Below are 20651 nucleotides of genomic sequence, written 5' to 3'. Positions count from 1 at the left end.
AATAATAATAACAAATTAATAAAATATTATTAATAATTACTTTTGTATTATTTTATTATTATCATCATCATTATGTACAGAGCTAATGTATAGAATAGAAAGAATAGATAACAAATGAGAATAAATCATCTTTTACATCACGTCACCACATACTGTACATGACACAAAAAGTTTGGGTTGTGTCAGTTTTCTACATAATTTTTTTTTTAATTCAGTTGTGTCTAAAATTAGATTCAAACAACTTACTACATCTGGCCCTATATGTCCTTAGGACATTTGGTTCATGTGTTTTAGTTAGAATTTTGTTTCAAATTTACACTTTGTATATATCTATTTTTTGGTTTAAGGTATGGTTTTAAATAGACAGGTAGCCCTGCGGTGAGTTTGCATTATGTTATGTAAAGGGAAAGATACTGTCATCCACTGCACAGAACGGTGCACTCACACAGGAGTTAGATAAGAGTTCAGCTGAAGCTGGAAATGGACAAAGGTATTTGATCTTCAGAAGAAAAGACTCTTTCTTGGTTTATGGACTGAAGTTTATCCCAAAATAAAATTAGAGCAGTATTTGTGTCTCTCAGTAGGTGTGGGTCATATACCTTCCTATATACATTCTTTTCCCCCTATGTATTAAAACATGTGAAACTATCAGCACAGTATATGAAAACATTTATATTAGAGGTGTTTAATAATTACATCCACCATCTTTCATGATTGTTTAGTGATTTTGCTTAGTTTTGTCTCATGTTTCTGTTTTTTTAAACATTTTTCTGGTGTTAAGGTAATCGGCGAGTGGGATAATCTCGGGACTCAGCTGGTGCGGAGGAACGATGAACTGTCAGTGCTTGATGAGAAGATCAATATCCAGCAGTCCATCTTGAACAAAGGCGAGATCCAGTACAACCAGAGGGTGGAGGACATCCGCCTGCTCAAGCTTGAGATCAGGAATCTGCGGAGGGAGAATAGAGTCCTCAACAAAACTGCATCCAATGTGGAAAAACTCAAGTAGGTTTGACTTCATACTTTTCAGCTGTTTATAGTTGGGCTATAGTCCAGATTGCCATTGTCCAAGATACGTCCAAGATTCGGACTGGCTGAGAGTCTTAAAGGGAATGAGGCCAAGTAAATGTTGATTCCAAAAAACTGAAAGTGATCAAATCACGATCAAGACCCAAATCATCCAATCCTTTCCAAGGCCAAGCCTTTACTTCAATTACCTGGCTTTATTCATGCATCATGCCAAAGAGTAGGCCGGTTTCTAGAGACAGAGTTACTTCTGGTCTGATGTTTTGCATGAGAAACAAGAATACAACACTATGTTATATTTATTTTTGGATTAATTTATTAACATAGCTTAAACATTTAACACTAATCTTTGTGCTGTTTGGACCTTTGCCCAGTTTTGGTGAGTAGTTGTGTGTCTTATGTCTGTCTGTTCTGTTTTGTCTATAGGCATGAAGTGTATTACACGCAAAAGGAGCTGCTTAAGGAGCAAGCAAGATGTCAAAGTTTGCAAGAAGAGCTTGAAAATCCCATGAACGTTCATCGCTGGAGACGACTAGAGGTGTGTACACTATGAACTATAAAGCCTATAAAGCCCTGTTGTAATGAGAAGCCGGAGGCCGCAGGAGTCGAATCCATAAGCGGATCTTTATTAATTATAATCACACAGGCAAAATCGCAGTCAAAAAACAAACGTGAGTCAAAAACCACTGGGACGAGAAAACAAAACCGAAAGCACAAAACGAAGCGCGTAGTCAGAGAAACAGGCAGGGTCATGCACGGAAATCAATATCGGAGGCAAGGCAAGAATCGGACGTAGAAAACAGGCAAGGATCATACACAAAATAACTCTCAAACACAGAAACGCTCAGTAGGTCCCGTGAGGACGATACTTAAGAACGCAAAGTTAAAATAAACAATGCGTGCGTGGGGTATTTATGTCCGTGGGAAACCAGTCAGTGAGTCACGTGAGCAATTAGTATTCCGGAGAGGGTTCGCGTTCGTGTTGGGATGTTACACCTGTTCAGACTGGGCTACTTGGGGTATTTCAGGCAGGGGTGTCCAATCTTATCTGGACTACAGATAAGATACAGGTAATATACATCCTGTCTGAACTAACATGTTCCTAAGGATTCCATTATATTCTGTGGGATATTTCAGTATGAAGAGACTTTAGTTATCTGTCTTTTCTATTATCACTTGCTAAAATATAGATAAAATATAAAAGATATCAGAATAACAAATGTTGTAAAGATGTAAGTTTACTGAAGTTCCTGCAAAGATAAAGCCTAAATACATATGGTCACACGACCTACTACCTTAATGCACCACCTCCACAAACCCTTCAAGCACCATTGCTTAACAGACATATTAACAGACAACACATTTATACTTTACTAATGATACAAAGTTAAATGCATCTTCAGTCACATTTTCTCTCCATCACTTTCAAATTTTTTCGCTCCCTAAAGAAATGTGAAGGGGGCATGACCTACCACTCCTTAATTGCCTAGTGCTGAATACAGGATAAATGACTAATCTGGGGGCAGATTCGATCCTCCGTCTTCCTAATTTCAGCCTAGTCTTGAACTTTTTTTTACATGATCCTCTTATTGGAATAATGTAATGGTTCAGTTGGTTTCAAATGGAAAATTCAATTCAGTTTTATTTGTAAGGCACTTTTTAAAAAAGACCTTGTTGAAGAACCAAATCGTAGCTTGTGATGGGCAAGCCAGTGCTTTTCGTAGCAAGAAAAACTCGCTGAGGAAGACACCTTAACCAGAGCCAACATTCAAAAAGTAACCTATTCTGGGTGACACATGATAGATAGATGGATTATAAATCATTACAATATAGTGTTATAGAAATATAAAGAAAGTATAAATAGGAGGCCTGGAATGAATCAGCAGTTCTTAGATGCAAACATAATTAACAGCAAATCATTATTCAGGGAGGAGTGACCAAGGAGTGGCCTTAAAGTCACCACATTTAAGGGCAGAGTTTTAGTCTCTTTCATTCTGTCTCCTCGCCTCATTTCTGATTCCCTCTCTATAACTCTCTCTCTTTTTCTTCTCTCCCTCTGGTTTCCCTGCAGGCGAGTGACCCGGACACCTTTGAGCTGATCCGGAAGATTAAGTCTCTTCAGCGGGACCTGATATCCAAAAGCAAGGAGGTAGAGCAGCAAGATTGTCTACTCCAGGTAAACACCCTGCTTTCATTCTCAACCCACAACAATCCGTCACGTCCTATTGGCTGCTGATGACTCATCAAGCACTTGTGGGGTCGGGTCACTCAAAGAATCGATTTGCGAAGGCCTTGTGAAGAGACTCTCTCTGTCACAAAGCTTTCTAAAGAAGAACAGCTTTATTTAACATTTAACACTTTCTGTTCACTGCTTAGGAATATAAGTAATCTTGACCTAGGCCATTTCTTTTGATTTTATATACAGTATACTATGAATTTATAAAAGCATTTAATTAAGTGAATTCATTAATGACATCTAATATTCAACAGAACCGTATTTATGAAAATACATGCAAGATACATTTTCATATGCCCAGTTATATTCCAAATGCCAGTCAAGATTGATTTGATCATGGTGATGTATGACAATTGGACTATCCTTGTTTTTTAATATTGAAAGCTTTCCATTTTTGATCCGTTCCTCTAAATGATCACTGTAAATATACCATTAATGATCAGATAAAAGTCGATACATTATGTGTAAGATCACATGTTGGCATAGTGGATTGTAACACTGCCAATTTATCATGGCGTAAGCAATCGTTTCAAAACAGCACTCAAAAATCAAGCTTTTGTTGATTTGTTTAATCATCCATTTGCATTTATTAAATGTTTTATACTGATCAAGGTCCTGGTATATGTGGAGGCCACACACACAAACACAAACTATCTACTGCCATTCTTTTCAGAGACCATGAACTTTGATAAGAACACACAAACTCCACACAGACAGTAACCAAACCCCAGGATCAAATTGGAGACCACAAAGCTGTGAGCTTCTTTTATGAAAATCCAAAATATGTAAATTCATTCAGTGACTAATGCATATAGATCACAGTGCCCTCTATACTTAAAGGGCAAAACATGCTGGTCTTAAGATGTAACAGTGAAAACTATAAAGTCTATAAGGTGAAATAAATACAGTTGCAATATAGCAAAGTCAGATAGCTAAGCTATAGTTGTTGATATTGTTTACTGTGAAATAGAGGGGAACATGTGGAGTGGAAGCAATTTTGGCAAGGTAAACTTATAACAAAGCTATTGTTATAGTACACAGTTGCGAAGGCAGCATGTCAATGTTCTCTATGCTTTTAAAAGCACTGCACAAAAGAATGGGAACGGTAATAGAATTATAAAGAACACGTTTAAATGGAATCTGCAGTTCTTATGTAGTTTCACTTTAGAGAATAACTCAACATTTTAACAGAGAGGAATCTGAGGTTGGTCTTTTCTCTATTGATGCAGTTTGAATTAAACTGATTTTGAAATTATGAACACAACAGGATATCTTCAGTATTTAACAAAAAAAACTTACTTACTTCCTTCCTCCCTCCCTCTCATCCCTTTCTTCCTCCCTTTATTCCTTCCTTCCTCACTCCATTCATCTATTCCTTATTCACCCCCTCTCTATTATCCCTTCCTTCCTTCCTTCCTTCCTCTCATCCCTTCCTCTATCTATCCCTCATCCATTCATCCCTTCCTCAAACTATCCCTCATCCATTCATCCCTTCCTCAATCCATCCCTCATCCATTTACCCCTTCCTCAATCTATCCCTTATCCATTCATCCCTTCCTCGATCTATCCCTCATCCAAATATACATTCAATCTATCCTTTATCCATTCATTCCTTTCTCACTTCCTTCCTCCCTTTATTCCTTCCTCAATCCTTCCTTCCTCACTCCATTTATCCATTCCTTATTTACCCCCTCTCTTTTATCACTTCCTTCCTTCCTGTCATCCCTTCCTTTCTTTCTCTCATCCCTTCCTTCCTCCCTTTATTCCTTCCTAAATCTCTCCTTCCTCAATCCATTCATTCATTCCTTACTTAACCTCTCTCTCATCACTTCCTTCCTAACTTCCTCCCTCCCTTCCTCAATCTATCCTTCATCCATTCATCCCCTCCTCAATTTATCCCTCATCCATTCATCCCTTCCTCACTCTATCCCTTATCCATTCATCCCTTCCTCAATCTATCCTTTTTCCATTCATCCCTTCCTCAATCTATCCTTTATCCATTCATCTCTTCCTCAATCTATCCTTTATGCATTCATCCTTTCCTTAATCCATCCTTCATCTATTCATTCCTTTCTCAATCCGTCCATTCATCCAGGCCCAAGCACCAATTTTTGTCACTAACAGTCCCAAATCATACAGTTTCCAGACTAAATAACTCTTCCTTTCCTCCCCTTCTTCAACTTTGGGGCCAAGCACCAAATGTGTGTAGGACCCTACTATAATTGTGTATTCCTTCTATTATTATTATTATTATTATTATTTTAATTAATATATTTTTTATTGCATCTCCACTCTTTTTTCTTCTTTCTTTGTTTGTTTCTTCCATTCTGTCTCTAGATTACTTTCTGCACTGAGACCTTTGCGTTCTAAAAGCTTTATCATTAATATTTATATATCTGTACCTTTAATAAATTAGTTCTGTTGTGTTCTATTATTTCTCTCCCATGCCATGCTTGTCTGTGTGGTGTAAATTTCGTTCTAAATGCTCCCTAGTGATCATATAATATATTAATTATACATGGAAGCACATAGCCATTTGGGATTCAACTCCACAGAGAAAGCAGTGTTGTATATATATTTTTAGTGTTTACATAAGTTCGGAACCGAACATTTTGATTAGACTGTAAGAAAAGGGAAAAAACATTAAAATAATCAGCAATGATAGAAGAAGAAGAAGGAAAAGTTGATTCATTTCCTATAATTGATCATCTTTCAATTTACCAGCACTTACATTTTTAATATATTAAATGACACAACACTTCAAGGTAATCTACACCATCAAATTTATCATTTAACCTGTCTTTGACTGCCAGAAAAATAAAGAGAAAGAGAGACCTTAGATCTTATATACAGAATGTGTTTATAACATTTATTTGTTTATGTGAGAACATCATATTAATTAATTGGCATGAGGCTTCTTACAAATATGGAAAAGAAAAAAAAGTCACTATAAAAGAATAAACAAGAATAAATTGTAGCCTAGTTGGAACCATATAATTTCTTTGCTGTATGAATTAGAAAGCCCTGCCAGGCTGCCTGCTTCACCAGCAGTCCTCTGATGTTTTCATTTAATGGAGTATGTTTGCACAGACCACACTCTCGAGCATACTTAATGGAAGAATATTCATAGGTGAAATTAGGATTTTAATATCCATCTGATGGAGCTGGGGAGTGTTCAATGTAGATTTGTACCTTATTAACTCACAATTATTTAACACTTTGTATGAATGTGTCTGTGTTTCATGTGTGTGTAGGAGAAGGAGAAGCTGATTGACGAACTGAACTTTAGCTCGTCAGTCCGGTCCAGAGGCAGCTGAAAAACTCCAGATCTGCCAGCAAACACTGACAAAAAAGACCAAACAGTTCATGGTACACCTGAGACTCTCTTTCTTATACTCCCTCACTCTCTTTCTCTTTGTCTCTCTCTACTCCATGATTTACTCTTTCACTTTTAAAGGGACAGCCAATGGTTCTCGGCTGTACTTCAAGACAGTCAGGCTTTCAGTTCACCTGATAACTGTCAGGAACTGCTGGACTGTTCCCTGCCAGGCCTGAGGAAGGCGCTGGCAGGTGAACCCGAGAAGCCTGCTTGTTCGTGTGTCTTTCGTGTAATACCTGTCCTATTGTTCTCTCCCCTGATTGTGTCACCTGTAACCTGTTAACCCTAATGTCTAGCCCTATAAATAGGGATCCTTCTGTGCATGTCTTTGTCTGTGATTGTTTTACTGTTATGTGTTCCGTTGTACCAGTCCGTCTATGCTCCTGTTAGTCCTCAGTTTAGTCTTCAGTATTTTCTGTTTACCACGCCATGTCTCGTCTTCCGTCTGTTTCCCCATGTCGTGTCTTTATGTGAATAAAATCAGCGCTTCGCTGAATCCTGTGTCTGGGTGTGCATTCAGCCGCGTGCTGGCGTGTGTGCGCGCACCACAGATGGCCCGGGTTCGAGCCCCGCCTAGGGCGAGGATCCCGGCTGTGACAATAACACACTATTCTTACAATCCTTTTGGGGTTTTTTTGGGCTAAAAACAAGTTAGTATCAGACTTCTTGTGTCAATAGAAAGCGAAGGTTGTACATAAATCAAAGCGACCAGAGGTTATTGTTATTTTCGTGCATTTGTATTGACAAGCATACACAAAAAACTTGTCTGTGAATTAGGAATGGAGAAAAACAATATTTCGATAGCACTCTACCTTTTCGAAAGCATAAAAGAAAAATACAATATATTCCATTTCTCTCTATGTTAAGCCAGTTATTATCTGACCACCCGCGATAAATGAAAATCCGTGATACACGGACACCACCCCCAAATGCATTTTTTTTTATTATTGTTTAAGCTGCAAATTACCATCCGGCACTTTTTAAACACACACAGAAAACATTTTGCAAGCATATAGCGAGATGAATTTGGGGTAAATTCGTAGAAATATCACATTTATAGTGAGTACTGTATATTTGAAGCCTTAGAAGGTGCAGAACATTTGAGCGACATAATACGGCTTGTAGAAAAACCCTTAAAAAAACAAAAAGCTTACACAGAACCAAAGAAAGTGACACGCGAAAAATTGGAATGGTGGAGAATTCTGCTTCCCTTTCCCCAACGGCACACGCCAGCAGCCAATCACTAACCGTGATTAAGTGAATGGGGCATTCCGATTGGCCAGGCTCATTCCTCCAGCCGTGCTGTATTTTGATTTTCAGCATCCCCGCACCATGCTTTCCTAAACAATGCTACGTGTTCTTATTAACATTTCACTTCATTTTCAATTAATGTTTATATTTTATAATTAATAATTATATTTTTATTAATAAATTACGTTATTTCAACATAAAAACAATTCACTGTAAGGTTTGCAGATAGCGCGATACACCGGGAAAATCAGCGAAAATAATTAGTTATGTTCCAAATAAAAATCCGTGATATACTGGGACCGCCATAAATGAACCACGATGTAGCGGGGGATTGCTGTATATACTTTCAGTGCATACAGTCAATACTCTTCAAATCTGCACACAGGGCCTCATTTAATAAGGTTAATATGTACAAATTTATGTGTAAATCATTTATATAAGCATTTACGTACACACATACACGTTTTCATGAAAGTCCTATAAATTCAGAAAAACTTCATATTCCGCATTAGTGTGTGTACATTTACACATAAACAGACTTATTAAAGGAGAAGTTCTACAAAAATCTACTTCTATGGTGCCCGTGATTTTGAAATTCCAAAATGCAGTTTAAATGCAGCTTCAAAGGGCTCTAAATGATCCCAGCCCTAGAGAAACAATTGGTCATTTTCAAGCTCAACTAGCACTAGCTCTTGGATGTGCGTCTGCAACGCTACGTACTACATAATCATGTTGAAAGGTCACATGTGACGTAGTTTTTGTATTTGCAATTTTTTAGGGAGAAATTTAGTACATCTATTAAATACTGTAAGTTGCTCCAGAGTACGAGTTGATTGGATATCCAATGAACATACATGTTTAGACAAACTTATAATTAATAAATCATTTCTGTTGTATCACCATGCTTTCTGAAATGTCCCATTGCTTGTTTGAAGGGAAAAAATAACCAAGAATCGTCCTCCTTTTGTTTTAGTTGCTGTCAGCTGAGCTCAACATGTACAAGTCTCAGGTACAGGAGTACAAGAATGAGATCGAGCATCTGACCGGTGAGCTACAGAACGTGAAAGAGAAGTATTTCATGCAGAAACGCAAGGAACAGGCATGCAGGTGAGAGAATAAGACTACAGAAGACCAAAGGCATTAAAGATTTAAACCAGTTATTTACAGTGACCTTTTATAATGCGTGTTCATGCTCATAATTCATGTGCAAGTTTTCTTGAAGTGACAGTAAACTTCAGGAAAGTAACAGATATTAAAAAAGAACTGCACTGGATTTATGGCTATTATTTAAAGCCATTTTATAGATTAAGATGCTAAAAGAAATTGAGTTCAGGACAATATATGTAGCTCAGAGTATATAACCGAATACAAACAGAATATATATATATATATATACAGTTGCAAGAAAAAGTATGTGAACCCTTTGGGATTACTTGGATTTCTGCATAAATTGGTCATAAAATGTGATAGATCTTCATCTAAGTCACAACAATAGAAAAACTCAGTCTGCTTAAACTTATACCGCACAAACATTATATGTTTTCATGTTTTTATTGAAAACAACATGTAAACATTCACAGTGCAGGGTGGAAAAAGTATGTGAACCTTTGGGTTTAATAACTGGTTGACCGTCCTTTGGCAGCAATAACCTCAACCAAACGTTTCCCGTAGTTGCAGATCAGACCTGCACAATGGTCAGGAGGAATTTTGGACCATTCCTCGCTTCAGTTGGTGGACAGATGGTCTTAAGTTTTCCTGCAAAATGTCTTGATAATCTTTGGAATTCATTTTTCCGTCGATGACGGCAATCCGTCCAGGCCCTGAGGCAGCAAAGCAGCCCCAAACCATGATGCCCCCTCCACCATATTTCACAGTTGGGATGAGGTTTTGATGTTGGTGTGCTGTGCCTTTTTTCTCCACACATAGTGTTGTGTGTTCTTTCCAAACAACTCAATTTTGGTTTCATCTGTCCACAGAATATTTTGCCAGTAGTGCTGTGGAACATCCAGGTGCTCTTTTGCAAACTTCAAACGTGCTGCAATGTTTTTTTTTGGATAGCAGTGGCTTCCTCCGTGGTGTCCTCCCATGAACTCCATTCTTGTTTAATGTTTTACTTATTGTAGATTTGTCAACAAAAATGTTAGCATGTGCCAGAGATTTCTGTAAGTCTTTAGCTGACACTCTAGGATTCTTCTTCACCTCACTGAGCATTCTGCACTGTGCTCTTGCAGTCATCTTTATAGGACGACCACGCCTAGGGAGAGTAGCAACAGTGCTGAACTTTCTCCATTTGTAGACAGTCTGTCTTACCGTGGACACATGAACATCAAGGCTTTTAGAGATACTTTTGTAACCCTTTCCAGCTCCATGCAAGTCAACAATTCTTGATCGTAGGTCTTCTGAGAGCTCTTTTGTGCGAGGCATGGTTCACATCAGGCAATGCTTCTTGAGAACAGGAAACTCAAAACTGGTGTGTGTTTTTTATAGGGCAGGGCAGCTTTAACCAACACATCCAATCTCATCACATTGATTGGACTCCAGGTTGCCTGACTCCCGGCTCCAGTTAGCTCTTGGAGAAGTCATTAGCCTAGGGGTTCACATACTTTTTTCACCCTGCACTGTGAATGTTTACATGTTGTGTTCAATAAAAACATAAAAACATGAAAACATACAATGTTTGTGCGGTATTAGCAGACTGTGTTTTTCTATTGTTGTGACTTGGATGAAGATCAGAACACATTTTATGACCAATGTATGCAGAAATCCAAGTAATCCCAAAGGGTTCACATACTTTTTCTCGCAACTGTATACACACACACACACATTATATTATATATATATATATATATATATATATATATATATATATATATATATATATATATACACACAGTATCTCACAAAAGTGAATACACCCCTCTAATATCAGCATTTTAGTATATCTTCTCAAATGGCAATACAATAGAACTCAACATACAGCTATTATTGTCAAAATAGGTGGCAACAAAAGTGAGTACACCCTAAGTGGGTACACCTCATGTTGTTCTTTATATTTTTTATGCTGAACTCCGAAATTTTGGTCTCTTTCAGAATTCCTCACATTAGAATGAGATAAATGAATTAACATGTGTAATTTAAACTCTCACTCCAGCAAGTCCATCTTAAGAGGCATTAAAAGGCAATTTGCTGCTTCTCTACCTAGCAGTGGGATTTGAAGAATCTGAGCCGCAAGCGTCTTATCAGGCTCTCGGGCCGTCGATGCCGGAGGACAGGGTAAATACTGCTTGTGTAGACGTTTTGTGCATGTAATTAGCATATGTTATCCAGCAAACGGCTAGATATGTAATCGCAAGGCGGAAAATCTTTGCGTGCTCGAAGCAGCAATTAAGGCGAAGTGAATCGATAATGGCAGGTTTCAGATTGGAAACCAGTTGTAAAAGCAAGCATAAATAATGCAGGGTCTGGGTGTGTAATTATCATGGGCTGAGGGATAACAGGTTAACACTCTGCATGTGTATGCACCTATCCATATGGATGTACTGTGTGAGTCTGGGGGTCTTTATGGCAGTGACTTGAAAAGGCCATGTGAACCCTCACCTTTTGTTTAATGTCTTTGTGACGACTTTCCACTGCTTAATTATTAATGCGGCTAAATAATGCAGTGTCTACACCTAAATCTAACATCCTGAGGTACCAGTTTATAGTAGTAGTTTATAAATCTGCAGCTCAGGATCAACAAAGGCCTTCAAATCATCAGAACTGTATAAATAATAATTTAAAAAACCCTCAGTGTTTAGTCCTAAAAACGTCATCAAAAATGAATAAATGAATAAATAATTAAATAAAACCAAAAGCCATTAATCACCTTATGGGATTTAAATCTTTATCTGCATATTATTCAGTTCATTTTCAATACCCACAGAGAAAAATTATAATGTTAAATATAATATTTTTATTAATTGAAATTAGTTAATAAGTAATAATGATAAAATTAGCATTAGTCCTCTAATTAATTTTCAAATATTCATTTTTTCTCCTTGTTTAAGCCTAATAATTTGGCAACAGTAGGCCTTATATATCAATCATTTAGTAAATGTTTTGTAGACCAAACTGAAATGAAATGTCTGGGCAGATTTACAAACATTGCTGTAAATTCTCTTAATTTGTTTGGGCAGTTGAAATTAATAAGCAATTTAAACATGTTACCCTAATTTGCATATAATCTATATGTAAATTTGCAGGAATTTATCGCTAATTATACAATTTGCAGATTGTGTTACATATGTTAAATTACATAGTATCATGGCTGTGGGGTTTTTTTTTTCCTGAACAGGATTTTTATATGAACATCACATTTCTTGTGTAAATGCTCCTGCTATTTTGTTTTTTATAACTTGTGCTTATGTAAGGTAAATAATTAGGGGGAAGCTCAGACACATCTGTTTGTGTGTGTGTGTGTGTGTGTATGAGAGAGAGAGAGAGAGAGAGAGAGAACTCACTCACACTTAGATCTACACACATCCAGTATAAACACACTTAACAAGTCTCACTGTCTGAGAGTGACCATCCTGCCTCCTTAATTTCTTCAAGTGTGTAGTGGAGTTCTGTGGATTTTTCTCTCCAGACTGGAGTGAAGTGTAAACAGGTGAGTGCCATTTAAAAGTGTGTGAGGGCCGGAATGAAGCAGAAATGAAGTGCATGCTCTACTTTGTTCTCCTAATGGCAGAGTCTGATCAAAGTTCTTGGCGTAACATAATTTCCCTCAAAGTTAATGAGCACATGCTTTCTTCAGCTGCCAAACGAAATCCTGCTAATTAATTTCAGATTAAAAATGGTAGCGCTGCTGTATTCCTCTATTCCTTCCTTCCTTCCTTTCTTTCTTTCATGCTCTTGTGTTCTGTTGGCACATACTTTGATGATTTGCAGATTTGGATAATTAGTTACTGGGTAAAAGATTATCTAATTAAACATGTGTCAGGCTCAGGTGGACTTTCTCTTGTCCAGTGTGACCATGAATGTTTTACTGCTTTGAAGCTGTTCACAGCTTTGTTTACTGTACTGGGTCACTTGGAATCATTTGGAGTCATGTGACATTTGCAATTTCCATAAGCCAAATGGCACTTAGGAGAAGTGTCAATATTCTGAAATATTCACGATAGAAAATATAACACTGGTTGAATATCATGGTTCATCATAGGCCTAGTTTAGGCACACTAAAATTCCTTCAGTAATCTGTTTATCTCCTGTGTTCTGGCATAAATATGAATGCCAAATGAGCATCAGCCATTACCAGCTCTTATTTTTTTAGGTGACAGTGATAATATGGGGCTCAAACTAATCCATTCCAGTCTCCAGACAGCTGTCTATCAGCCTGAAGTCCCACTTACATGCCATCCTATTAGTTTGAAGTAGAGTATTTTTAACAGAGCCTGATCTGGCCTATTACACTGCTGATATGGACCATAACTTAGTAATTGGGGTTTGCCATTTTTAATTTTTCCATTTCTCATTGGGAACCCATGAGGCACATTACCTTGTTTTGTGCATCAGAAAATTTCATGTCTGGAGAAATAAAATTAGCACAGAAATGAAGGATTACCATTTTCTGAAGTGAACGTCTTACGAAAGGAAAGCTGTTTGCTTTCAACGCTCCCTTTTCGAGGTAATCAAGTAGTTTTCTTAAGTGTGAATCTTGGACTTTTTCCTGAAACTCATTTGTTAAAAGCACTTGCTTGCTTCTTTCCCATCTTTCAAATCCTGAAACAGAGTTAATCAGCGCTAAGCACTTTCTCAATCGATCGCCTGGAAGATCGCCTGTGGCTGATCACGCATCTGAATAGACTGAACTTTTTTTTCCCCCTTTTCCTGTACTTCTTTCTGTCTTCCTCAGACATAAAGTTCGAATCAATGCACAATTACGGACATTTAAATGGTTCTCTTTGACACCAGACTTGGAACAAGTTGTTTAGAGATTGAGACCACTGAAGCAGTGATAAGCTATTATACAGCATATGGATGAAACTGTAGTGTATTACATCACAAAGGCAGAAAGGTTGCATTAACTGGTGGAATATAGTTGTTCTTAACAAGAGTGCAAATCTTCAAGGAAAATAATGCACAAAAACGATTGATGTTGAATTAGTCAACAATTCCAATTTGGAATGTATTCATGAATTAATTATTTTCACATTTAATAATGTGCTATATCCATGAGAATGTCAGCTCTAAACAGTTGTTTCCTTCACCAGTGTCTCTTTTTTCTCTTTTTAATTTCATAGAAGGAAAAGAAAACCCAGAAAGCACATTGTCCTGATGGCTTTCCTGTTTTGGAAAAAGCACTGTAGCAACACATTTTTTTCTTATTAACCTTAACTCTTTATACCAGAGGCCAAAAAATGGAATTTGCTCCTCTTTTGCCCACATTCAATATTGAATTTCTTTGTTATGTCACACTCCATAGTGGTGATTAATAGCTCATATGAACATAGACACTTTCAGGGCTTTAAAAATTGTTTTTCACACATATATCTGTTTTGACAGAAACCTACTAGAGGCAAATCTTTCATATAAAAAACCTAAAATGGTTAGGTCCCCCCACTAATGTTTCTATCTTCAAAGTAAATGGTGATATTAAACCCATTTCTGTTCTCTGAGATGCCCGAAGTGCTTGTTCATAAATAGCTCAAATCTGTAGGCGTTATCTTCAACCGCTAAAATTCTGTGTAAAGTTATCCCAACAGGGGAAAAACATCTCAGACTGAAAGCTGATTTTATATCAGACTTGGGGCCATAAAATAATTCATTTGTTTACTCTGATTGAAAACGTCTGATAAGTCGATTTCCATTCTGGCAGCAGAACGGAACACCAGTGTACTTATAAGAACATTTAAATTATGCCCTTCATCTACCAGACAAGTCCCTGTAAATCAATCATTACTATAGGTAATAAAACATTTGAATGTGCACATTAATGACCTGAATTAGTCTTCACTACTGTCAGAAATTTCATGAATACCCAATTCTAAACAATCATATTAGAGAACTCAGCATTGCTGTGATGACCATAAACATATGGGCTCTAATTCTTTGTTTTTGAGGCATGTTATTAAGTCTTACACGAGAAGCTTTTTGGTATTGGAGTGTTTTTCACTCATGCTGTGGAAACCAGTCAGTTCTGGCTGACTTGTTTGTGTCAACCTCAGAAGGCATGAGATGAGCAATGCCATCTTGATTTCTTCACTCTCTGTGAGACAGAATAGATGACAAGGTAACAACAAATTGTATGCAAATGAAGCTAGGGAATTATTGCATGGGGTGGGGGGTGGGGGTATTTTGATTTAGCATTCATAAGTAAGGTTGTGATTTGTGTGATCAAGCATGTAGAGTATGCACAAACACACACACACACACAAAATCCTAATCCTACATTCACATTGAGTTTGAAGTTTCTAATGTTGCTTAGTTAGTCTCTTTCGTGTGCGTGTGTGTAGCAACTACTACTACTGTTGATTGTGGCTGTTTTTACCCAGAAACAGTAGTAACCAAATTTATGCTTCTAAAACAAGTTAACATAACAAGCTAACAACTTAAATTAAATAAGCATTTAATCAACATTAAAAAATGCTTTAATATCATTATACACTAGACTTACAATGTATCTAATTTTATGTGGGGATGTGGCTGCTCAGTGGTGTTGGGCTACTGATTGGAATGGTTGCGTGTTCAAATCCTAGCTCCACCACGCTGCCTCTGCTGGGCCCCTGAGCAAGGCCCTTTACCCTCAATTGCTTAGTTGAGATAAAAATGTGAGTCACTCATGATAAGGGCAACTGCCAAATGCTGTAATTGTAAATTTTAAGCAACCAAGGGTTAATAGCCCAGCAGTGGCAGCATGGTGGACCTGGGATTCAAACTCACAACTTTCCAATCAGTAAAAACCACTAAGCTACCACATCCCCACATCCTGTACATTTACCAGAGGCACCAGTGCTACTAACTTTGTTACTTCCTTGCAAGCCTGAATTTTTTAGTAATAATTTTAGCCACATTTAATGAAAGTTTATATATGAGAATTGTTTCTTTTTATTTATAAGCATCAAACAATTAATACAGAGTAACTGGAAGTAGGAACTGAGTGCTGACTGGAAGAATCTTTGTACCACACAAGTCACACTAATGGAATCATTTGAGACATTTGGAGGAGTTAGATTTGTTGCTTTACTGCATCATACCCAAGTTGGTTTATTACTTCCTGTTGTAAAATCATGGTTCCATGATGTGAATGTATATTATTTTTATGCGAACGTAGTGTGTGCTATCATGTCCTGATAAATAGAGTTTAGATTTGAGAAAGATTCATCTAGAGGTTTGTGATAAATGCAATTAGTGCAATCCATCACTGCTAAGCAACACATAGCGAAGCATACATGTAATTATAGACACACTGTAAGAAATCACTTCCACCACCGTCAGACTTTTGACCTTCTTCTTCCTCTTATCCTTCTTTCCGTCCTTACGAGATCGGTATCTTTCCCACATCTCTATTTGCAGCTGTCTGCTGGACATCAATGCCTCTTGCACACACACTCTCTTTCCTCCACCAACTGACCGATAATGTAATTAGGAGCTTAAAAGACTTTTAATCACCGTCAGACAAACCCAGGAGAGCAATCTGTCTACAGATCTGTTTCAGCTAAAGCTCTGATTTTCTTCATCGTTGTAAGCTTTGTGTCCACCAAACACTCCACATCCGGTTTGAACGTGCTGCTAGTCAGCGGTTGTCTGTTTCACACTACAGAGGAAATGCCTTCCTGCATGACTGTTAAGCTAATTACGGTTCATGGCCATAATTTTGAGTTGATTCATTAATGTGTCAGAAAGAAAAGTCTGATTTATTTGGTATTTGAAATCTAATATTGTCTGATATTGTGAACTTGTGAAATGTTTAGTGTCTGGTGTATTATTATTAGTCTGTAGAATTTCCATTTTTTGTATTGTCGCTTATCGACATCATCTGTATTTTCTGGTGGTAAAATATGGGAACATTACATCCAAATTAGACCATCATTTGTATATGATTTCATACTGCTTCCTGTAAAATTGGATTGCATTTCCTTTTGAAATTGGAGCCTCTGCTTGAAATACCAACATGCCACAATGACAAATCCATCTTTTGGGGTAATTCAAACTGTTATTATGGATCAATAGGCACTAGCGTGATTAAGCTTTGCAGTTTTGTAACACTTCTTTCAGTTTGGGCTTGCGTCAGTGTCACTGTAGTAGCTTTTGTATTTCTTTACTTGCGGAACTGCAGGCGACTGAATGCGACTGTGGGATGCGACTAATAAAAGTCACTAAATGACAACGATGCTCCATTATATCCTAGCAGCAGAACAGGAAAACAAGTTTTCAATTAAAAAAAAAAGAAAACAATTTTATTTCCATAAAAAATAGGCTCCATTTTTAACCGCGTCACTAAAAAACCATCTTAGAGAAATCAGTAGTTATTTAGAGGCACCAAATTTGTAGCCATTTGTAGGAATGGAATTGAACGCAAAGTCACTGGAGCTGAAAGTGCTGGGGTCCAAAGTCATTTCAAGACACTAGAACAAGCATTGAAGGCACAGAGAAAAAAAGTTATTTCAAATGTCCCTATTATCATTCTTTATCTGACTGATAAAATTGATGATGCTGATATGCTGGATGAGGATTTAGCAGCAGGGAAATTTGCATATATTAATTTTAGAATCATGTTTGATTATATCTTGCTTTGATGAACAAGAGCCAGGTTTTTTTTAAAATTCTCTGCCAGGAAAGGGGTGCTGTTGATGTGTTTTTAATGGATTGACGTCTTTTTTTGTTCCATTAGTGAAACAAGTGAGAGTCGAGAAATGTTGTGTCTGCTGCTGCTTTTGTTGTTTTTTCTCATTGCAACTCTGTCTCTGCCAAATAATTTAAACATCTCCACAAGCTAAATTAGTTTGGCCCTATCGCTGTTATTTATCGTTTTAGTAGTGTCTGGTGTTGTTTTTGTTGTTTTTCATTTCTTGTGACTCTCCATCTCTGCCAAATGGTTCAAACATGGCCACAACCTAATTTCAGCACATAGCTCATATTTACTTCTGGAAGTGGAGGCAGCAAAACTCTTTCAAAGTTCTTGCTAAATTATTCCACACATCTCATAACACTCGTCAGCGTCCTTGAGCACTGAAAATGTAATTATGTGGCTTGATTTTGCGATTGTCAGAAGGAATTAGCAGCACATGATGCTGATTCTACAAGTCAAGAGAATGGCGTTTCAATCGAAGCATGTTTCACAGATGTCTGCTGTTCTGTCCAAAAGTCACTTTTGAAACCCTTCTGCAAGGTGGATGGTGTGTGTGTGTTTCAAGCTTGTTGCCAAATGTCTTCAGTGTTCCCAGCGTGAAATCTCATTACACAGCCAGTGAATTTTAATTGATAATCTTGGGGAGAAAAAAGTTTGTGGCATCAAGAAGAAACGCATTGAAATGTGCACATTGTACATTTGAGTGTGTGTTTGTGTATGTGTTTATATGTCCTGCCACTAGTAGTGTACTGAATGAGAAATGAGGGCTTAGCGTTCACTGGAGAACAGTTAAAAGGAATCTGGGTGGAGGCAGATGTTCTCTGCTGGGAGTGTGTGTATGTGTGTGTGTATGTGCAGACGGAACCTGTGCGTGTCTGTGTCAGACCCGAGACAACCAAGAAATTGTGTGTGCATGTGCTTCAGCTTTAGCTTGCAAAGGACCATGCCTACATTATGATATGACTAACACTGAAGGACTCTATTTGACTCTTAGATTTTAATATTGGAAATATTATGTATTCAATTCACTGTTTTGACATTATGACTATCACTTTATAGGGTATTAGACTGACAGATAAGCAATCATTAACAGAAAGTAGACATGTGAACTAGGAATTCAGGTATCACATGTACATTTCAGCTATTCAGATTGGAAAGAATTTAAAAGTTTCAGGTAACACTTTACTTTAGGGTAGTCTTTAAGGAAGGCCCTAGGGAGCAAAATCAGCCGTGCTCTCTGCATGGGAGAAATGACCTAGTATCTCTCTGTCAGACCTAGTATCTAACTGTCAGTCACAGTGCCACAAGCCAATTATGGGCATCTCTGAGGGTCTGTATGCAGAAAATGGCAGATAGCACTTTCCTCTGAACAAGTTACTCTACTCTAATGATCAGAGGTGGGTAGAGTATCCAAAATCTGTACTCAAGTTAAAGTACAAGTACTTATAGAAATATTTACTCAAGTAAAAGTAACAATCTTAATAGTTACTTGAGTAAGAGTAAAAAAGTATCGGATGAAAAAACTACTCAAGTAGCTAGTTACTAGTTACTTCTGATCTGATTGAGCGAAAAAACAGAATTTCAAACTACTTGGGACGCTTTCACACACTTCTCCTTAAAAGTCTCTTTGCTCTGCTTATATAAAACATAGGTTGAAGTGAAGTATCCTATCTCAGTCCAGTGATGGCCACATCTCAGTCCAGTGATGGGCACATTAACATTACATGACCTGTCATTTGCAATAAAATCTCAAACACACCCAGGTGTTTTTCTAACAATTAACTCTGTCTTTATTTTCACATTCAATACACAAACTTGTCAGCATCTGCATTTAAACAAGCTAATAGAGAACAAAAGAGATGGTGTGTGTGTGTGCAGAGTGTGTGTTTGTTATTATGTTTGTGTATGAACTTGTTTGTGTGTGTTTGCCCTTCATTATGTGAATGTTTATTTTGTCATATGTTATTTCTTGAACAATCAGTTTTACAGAATTTTACTGTGGACTGATCCTCGTTTTCTTGACTTGATTAGTTCTGCATAAAACTTAAGCTTGTTTGCTGAATCCTCTGATGAAATAATAATATATGCATATATTACATTTTATAAGTACATGCATTCTTTAGGTAGGAATAAAATCAAATACAATCCCGTTTTTATTGTGTATATGTGTTCCACACTTTGTTGAGGTGTCCGTATTTGTGTATAAATGCATGACGTCACAGTGTGCTGTAAAATTAATGTAGTTTTGTGGAAAATGGGTGTGAAATTGTGCAGACTTTTAGAATGCACGTTTGTTCATGAACCTGTGTTGTTTGTAGGGTTCACAAGATATTGTGAGAAGTGGGAGAATAATCAGTGGGGGAAACTGGAGGTGAATACACAGGATGAGAAGAAGGTATGGAGTTGGGAGAAGCTGGAGGTGAATACTGTGGGGCAGGAGATAGGGGACACCTGTAAGGTAAGGAAACAAAGCCAGGAGAAGGAGGGGGAATATCAGGAGAGCTGGGGTTATAATCATCAGAAAAAATCTCAATAGGGACATCCCTTCAGTCTGAATGGCCTGAGAAGTGGTGCACATCCAATGCCAGTAGAGAGTCTGGGTGGACTGGTCACGGGTTTTGGGGAAAAATTGGGTGCTCTGATCATGACAGATGGTGTCCCTCACGATATGGTGAGCAAGGTGAGGAGACTCAGGAATAGAGGTTTTAGATAGGTGTTCCAGGAAACCAGTAAGCTCAATGGCTAGGCAAGACAGTTGATACTGTCGCAGAGCACCCCGGGGACTCCTCCAGAAGATAGCACCGCGGGCTTACTGAGCTAGATGAAAATAATAGAATAAGATGAGTGGGTGCATATCGTGTGACTATGTAATCTTAACAAGGCTTAGCAGGTAATAAGAATAGCGATGAAACGCTTAAAGGCTCAGGGCCCAG

General features: G+C 37.6%; 1 pseudogene; it reads left to right on the top strand.

Moving 5' to 3' along the window:
- LOC131346693 (cilia- and flagella-associated protein 58-like) overlaps positions 1-20254 on the top strand; it is a 36255-nt pseudogene extending 16001 nt beyond the window's left edge.
- The last annotated feature ends 397 nt before the right edge of the window (positions 20255-20651 follow it).

The sequence above is a fragment of the Hemibagrus wyckioides genome, linkage group LG26 (genome assembly GCF_019097595.1).
Source record: "Hemibagrus wyckioides isolate EC202008001 linkage group LG26, SWU_Hwy_1.0, whole genome shotgun sequence".
Lineage (NCBI taxonomy): Eukaryota > Metazoa > Chordata > Actinopteri > Siluriformes > Bagridae > Hemibagrus > Hemibagrus wyckioides.
This window is presented reverse-complemented; position numbering and strand designations above follow the sequence as displayed.